Source organism: Olea europaea, chromosome 12 (assembly GCF_002742605.1).
Source record: "Olea europaea var. sylvestris chromosome 12, O_europaea_v1, whole genome shotgun sequence".
Lineage (NCBI taxonomy): Eukaryota > Viridiplantae > Streptophyta > Magnoliopsida > Lamiales > Oleaceae > Olea > Olea europaea.
The window spans coordinates 2,755,763-2,762,736 of record NC_036248.1 but is presented as its reverse complement, the minus strand read 5'-3'; positions in this window follow the sequence as shown (position 1 = coordinate 2,762,736).

Sequence of the window (6,974 nt, the reverse complement as noted above, 5' to 3'; positions counted from 1 at the left end):
AAGTAAAAGGAGATAAGTTGAGAATCGATTTCATCCGATTCTAAGGACTTCTCAACTCGAGTTCTCTTACTTCTTCGTTGTTCACTAGATTCATCAACATCCTTAGAAGAATTTAAAAGATATTTCATCATGTGTTCCACTTGAGCTAGGGATATTTTCAAGATTTTCCCTCAATTCATTATCCGAAGATAACGAATCCTCAAAGAACTCCACATCATTGGATTCGATAATCACATTGGACTCCAAATTTAGTAATCTATAAGATTTTCTATTGTTTACATATCCAACAAAGGCACATTTAATGTCTCTTGGACCTAATTTGGTCCTATTAGGATTCGTGTTCTTGCAATAGGCAAGACACCCCCACACTTTGAAATATCCAATATTCGATTTTCTTCATTTCCACAATTCATAAGGAGAAACCTTAGTATATTTTGAAGAAATCCTATTAAATATTCTACATGCACTTAATAAAATTTCACCCCACAAGTTAAATGACAACTTAGCATGAATAAGCATGACACTGATCATTTCTATAAATGTTCTATTTTTTCTTTCAGCCAAGCCGTTTTGTTCGGGTGTCCTATGTGCAGAACATTGATGAATAATTCCATGTTGTTCACAAAACAAATTAAAATTATTGGAAAAGTATTCACCACCTCTATCACTCCTTAAAATTTTAATTTTCTTTCTTAGATAATTTTCAACCTCATTCTTGTATGTTTTAAACATGTCAAATATTTCACTTTTATGTTTTATTAAATAGACATATGTATATCGAGAAAAGTCATCTATAAAAGTTATGAAATATTTATTTCCACCTCTAGTTAACATACCTTTAAGTTCACATATATCAGTATGAATTAATTCTAAAATACTAGAGGTTTTCTTAACAATTTGATATGGTTTTTTAATTATTTTAGATTCTACATATATTTTACATTTATGTTCATCATATGAGATCAAGTCATATTTTTTCATGCGTTTCATTATATTTCTACCAACGTGACCTAATCTAGCATGCCATAATGAAAATAAATTCACAACATAAGCAAAATTACTTTTATTCATTTCATTGTCAACGGTATATAATTTGACTATTTCTTCACACGAATTGCCTTTTCCAATAAATTCTCATTAAAGGATAGTACAAGTTTGCCGGACTCATAAATACATTTGATACCCGATTTTCCGAAGAGATTGCCACTAACTAGGTTCCTATTCATATCCGGAACATGTAGTACATTAGTTAGAGTAACGATTTTCCCGGAAGTGAAGATAATGTCTACACTTCCTTTTCCAAACACCTTGGACCGTATCTCGTTACCCATATGAATCTCTTGTTCTCCATCCACTTCTTGATAAATTTTGAACAAAGATTTATCATATGATACATGTACCGTAGCACAAGTATCATACCACCACTTGGGAACATTTTCTTTGATTGCGTTTACTTCATTTATGGTGGCCACAACTTTGTCATTTTGGATGGAATTCACTTTGGCCTCGAAGTTATTCTAAATCAGAAGATAAATATTAATTAAATTGGTAATAAGGTCTTTGTTGATGAAAATTAAAAATTGTAAAGAAAAAAATCAATTGAATGTTAGTCATTGAATTTCCTTCTGTAATTTCTTTTTTATTCATTGAATGTCCTCATTAATATATTAATGCAACCTTTAAAATATTTGTACACTCAATTAAATAATAATTTAATGGATGAATTATATTGTAAAGCATGAAGATTAAAAATTGCTCTGTTGATGAAAAATAAAAACTCACTGCATGAATTGTAATGTATATCATGAAAAGTAATAAGGGTCTTGTTGATGAAAAAAAAATTGATTCGTTGGTGGAAAATGAAAATTGTAAAAACAAAATGGTTCAATTGAATGGTAAGTTATTGCAATTTATTTGTTTATTTATTTATTTATATAATTGAATCTCCTTATATTAATTCCAATCCAAAATGATAAATATCAATTAAATATTTCACTCCTTATATTATATTAATTCTAAACCAAATAATAAATACTAATTAAATTGGTATTCCAATTATGAGGGTATAGTAGACATATAGTTAAATATGTAGAGGTAAATTTGGTATTTAAAAGTTTCTCTATCATCCCCACTTTTAATATATTGTATGTTGATGTCAAAATTAACAAGGATGATTTTGAACCAACTTTTAAAAAAATGCGATTTGTGTTTAGAAAAGATCACAAAGATGTGATTGTGACATAAGTCGTTATCTCAATTCGTTCTACCTTTACAAGGGTCATATTCAACTATTTATACAAATTTAAGCCGAAATTACATTAAATCAATCAAATCAGCAACAGTGCCGAGCTCGCAACTCGGATCGCCGAATTCTCCAATGACTGGTCAACGAGGCCGGTGGTCATGTGCCAATGTATTGCCAAAGTAATGATGACCTGTAGAGGGCTGGAATTCGAGGACTTGGAATTAGCTATTCCGGGCGCGATGACATCACCTGTGGCAAGTGTCTCTAATTGATAGGGTGATGTGACAAGGGGTAATCATGGTGCTTTTCTAAGATAACGGCGGGTAACTCTGACCTGAGAGTGTGGGCCTTACTCACTTTTAACTGAGGTGGGGTTAGCGAACTATTTTTACCAGATCGGAGTTCGGATATCAACAGTTACCCCCCAGGTCAGCCTTGCCGTAGGGGGCTGACCTCAATAATGCTTTCTCCAAGTAGTGCATTTATGGCTATGACAAGTGTCATCTGTAGAGGTGGATGAGCTGTACACCACTTATAAATAGCTTCTTCAGTAAGCTTTGGCCAAAACTACGTCATTTTATCTCCCAGAGTTTTGGACCGTTGATATTTTCCCTCCATTTTCGGATAAATGGCTCAAATCACGCCCTCTCATCTTCCCTTTCTTTAATCAGGTTTTGTTTAATCATTTCTCTTCCTATTTCACTGATTTTTACTCTCTCAGATATTTAGGCGATTTTCCTAAGTTCGTAGTCCCGTATTCGAGTGAGGTCGTTTTCTCAGTTCGTCTCCTAGGTATCCTTCTGTTCTTATCTGCTGCCTCCTTTCAGTTTGTGATTCTTTTCTTAGTTTATACATGAGTTCGGACGAGTCTAGAGTTCATTCCTGGGGCAACCAGCAGGAAGAGTCTATTTCTTCGAGTTCGTCCTCTAGTCGTAGGGAAGTTTTTACCCCCATTCCTATTTCTATAGTTAACCTAACTGACCTAGGACATCCTGTGATGGACTTAGGACATGAGGGTTCCAAGGGAGCAGGGGGATCCGGTAAGGATGTTGAGGAGGGTATTTTCAGGGAGTGGGGGGCGAGTTCTTATAGGTCGGTTGTGACAGGGGATGTGTTGGCCAGCTGGCGAGCTAAATACGCCATCCCTAGTTCGGTAGTTATGATAATACCAGAGCCTTCTGACCGAGCTGACACTCCTCCTGAGGGATGTGTTGCTTTGAACTCGGCTATCCTCCAGGCTGGCCTTAGGCTTCATTTTCCTAGGGTGATTCGTAAATTCCTTTCTTCTTGGGGCATAGCTCCCACATAGCTATGCCCTAACGGGTGGCGAACCTTAATAGCCACCCTTATTCTATGGGACAAATGGGGAATCCCGAGCTGAGTGTCCAGCAATTTGATTCTTTGTTTACTTTTAAGGAGGATGAATAGAACTCGGGCTGGTGGTACACAAGCATTAGGCCCAGGGCGAGAGGTTCTTTGGTGTTAGACACCCCTTCCTCAATTAAGAAATGGAAGGAAGAATGGTTTTACGTATCGGGGGAGTGGCAGTTTCATTCTGCTGAGGTGAGTAGGGAGGACATGGTTCCCAGGCTCTATCATTCGTTGTGTAAGTGTCTTTTTGGGTTTTAGTCTTTTTGCAAGGCATATGTTTTACAAAGTGCTGATCTCGGTATTTTTCTTTATGCAGATTACAAGAAGGAGACGTTAACCAAAGACACTCAGAGAAGAGCTAAGAAAATAAGATCGTTACCTAAAATGCAGAGGTCCTGTAAATTTGTAATTTCAGATTCGAACTTATACCGGGCCGGACTGCTGCAAGTACGAGCTTCAAGTTCTGCTCCCTCCAGCTCAGGTAATATTTTGATCTTCATTTGTGATTATAATTTTTTTATGCATATACATGTTTTCTTTTTGAGCATTTCGTTTTCTCTCAGGTCATCAGGATGAAATGTGGGGCTACAAGGCGGCTGCTGCATCGAAGGAGAAAAAGAGAGAGAAGTTCCAGATCGGATGGAGAGCCGTTCTGAGGAGGTGGAGGAAGAGGTTCCATTAAAGAGGAACCGATCTGCGCCCCCGACATCACTGAGAATTTCGGAGGCAGTGCTTTTGCCGACCCCAACCCTGCCGTCTCCCTCGTTGCCATCATCGGTTGCTCCTTCTACTGTGGGGACTAGTTCTGCGAACTTGAAGGATTGGTGCCCAGATCTACAAAGGTCGAGCTGGGAAAATCTGGTGGGACACAGACCATAGATATTTCTGGACTATCTCCCGGCCTTTTTCTCCTTCCAGGGGCATGACTGCCGCGCTCACTTCGCCTTTGAGGGAGTCGGCCAATTTACTTACCTGGAGCTGGGGTGAGAGAAAGCAGGGCTATCTGAATGAGATGCCCATTGGCAATGCTTTAGTCACTACTCAACTCCATGGCCACCGATCAGTTTTGTACATGATGGCAGTGGCGGATAAGGCATACCTCTTACTTGTTTGTTTGTTTTTTTTATTTTTTTATTTTATAAATGCCTTAATGACTTGCTTGATTTTTGATTTCTAAAAACAGGTGAAGTTCGAGTTGAATAAACTTATAGAGGCCAAAGATCAGGCCTTCAACCTTTATAATAGCATGGAGCCTGAAAAGGCCCAGTTTGCTTTGCGGGAGAAGGGGTATGAGGAGAAGCTGAACCAGATGGGAATTAAGCTAAACTCCAGGCTTGATGTCGAGGAGCGACTGATAGAGAAGATCAAGGTGTTGAGGGCCTCGGAGGAAGAGGCCAGAGCTCAGGCAGAAGAGGAGCGTGGCAAAGTTAGAGAGGCCATCCAGAAGGTTCAAAAGGCCAATGAAAGGGCGAGTCAGGCCACAAAAAAGGCTGAAGAGGCCGAGGCCAAGATCGACAGGGCAGTGGAGGCTCGAAAGGAGTCATCCAAGTTTGGTGTGGTGGCCCAGGATGTATACGTTGTGGCCCTGGAGGAGTTAATAAGGCACATCAGGAAGGAGAGGCCCGATCTTGATGTGGCCTTTCTGGATGAGTCACTGGAGGGGCAGAAGGAGGAGTTGCAGAAGTTGTAGGAGTCTGCCGGAGTCCGGGTGTTATCGAAAACTCAGGATGTTGGAGATACCACCCCTACCCCCAAGACCCTTAGGTGTTTATTTATTTATTTATTTTTTTTTGACTTGTGATTCAAACTTCGTTTTGATTGATTTATGATGTTTTAATTTGAAATGGATAATTTGTTTATGTTCAGTATGGCTTTTTCTCACAGACTTAGCAAAAATTGTAAGAGTGTTACAATAGTGTGTAGAATTACTTTAAATGAATTTAGCTTAGTTGTGCAGTACGCGCTTGCCTAATTAGGCATATACGTAGGGCATTTGTACCAAGTGTCGCAGCACGTATAACCTTATATCGGCCTGCATATGAGGCAGGACTTAATGAGGTTCTTTAGGAGGAATCTTCCACTAAGTGTCGCAGCACGTACGACCTTAGATCAGCCTGCATATGAGGCAGGGCTTAATGAGGTTCCTTAGGAGGAATCTTCCACTAAGTGTCGCAACACATACGACCTTAGATCGGCCTCCAGTTCCTTAGGAGGAATCTTCCACTAAGTGTCGCAGCATATACGACCTAGATCGGCCTGCATATGAGGCAGGGCTTAATGAGATTCTGACAGGTTGCCGAGCAAAAATGTTCAAAAGAAATAGAAGGTCCCTTTTTATTGATATGATTAACGTTACAAGGGGACCTTTTTTCGTTTACTGGTAGTGATGCTTAAGATGTTCAGCATCCCAAGGGTGGGGTAAGGATCTGCCCTCCAAGTCTTTCAGTTCATATGCCCCTTTTAGTAGGACCTTCGTTATTAGATAGGGACCTTTCCAATTCGAACCTGGGCATCCACTGTCGATCTCCCTTGTGGAGAGGAATACTTTCCGTAAGACGAGGGATCCTACGTCGAATTCTCATTTTCGCAGATTTTGATTATAGTACTTAGCGTTTCGCTATTTGTAAATGGCATTTCTGAGTTCGACGTTGTTCCTTTTTTCCTCGGTTAGGTCGAGCTTCGTGCGAAGAGACATGTGGTTCTTTTCTTCATCGTAATCAGTTATGCGTAGCGAAGGAATGTGGATTTCCAGCGGGATCCTGGCCTCTACGCCGAAAGCCATTGAAAATGGGGTTTCTCTAATGCTTGTTCTTGCGGTAGTTCGATAAGACCATAACACACTGGAGAGTTCCTCAGCCCATCCTCCTTTTAACAAGTCAAGGTTTGCTTTCAATGTGTGCTTAATAATCTTGTTAATGGCTTCGACTTGGCCGTTTGCCTATGGATGGTTTGGTGATGAGAAATGTTTCTTGATGCCGAGCTCTTTGCAGAAATTCGAAAGTCGTGCGTTGTCGAACTGTTTTCAATTATTCGTAACAATGGAGTGAGGTATGCCGAACCTGCAGATCACCGATTTCCACAAAAAATGGATTGTCTTCTGTTCGGTGATGATGGCAAGGGGCTCTGCCTTGGCCCATTTAGTGAAATAGTCCACTACGACGATGTTGAATTTTACACTTCCTTTCTCAACGGGCATGGGTCCAATTAGGTCAACCCCCCATTTTGCAAAGGGCCAAGGTGCTGTCACTGAGTTTAGTTCGCGCGGTGGAGTGTTTATGGTGGCGAGGCGCTGGCACTTATCGCATCTTTTGACAAATTCAAGGGAATCTTGTCTTATTGCAGGCCAAAAGTATCCTTG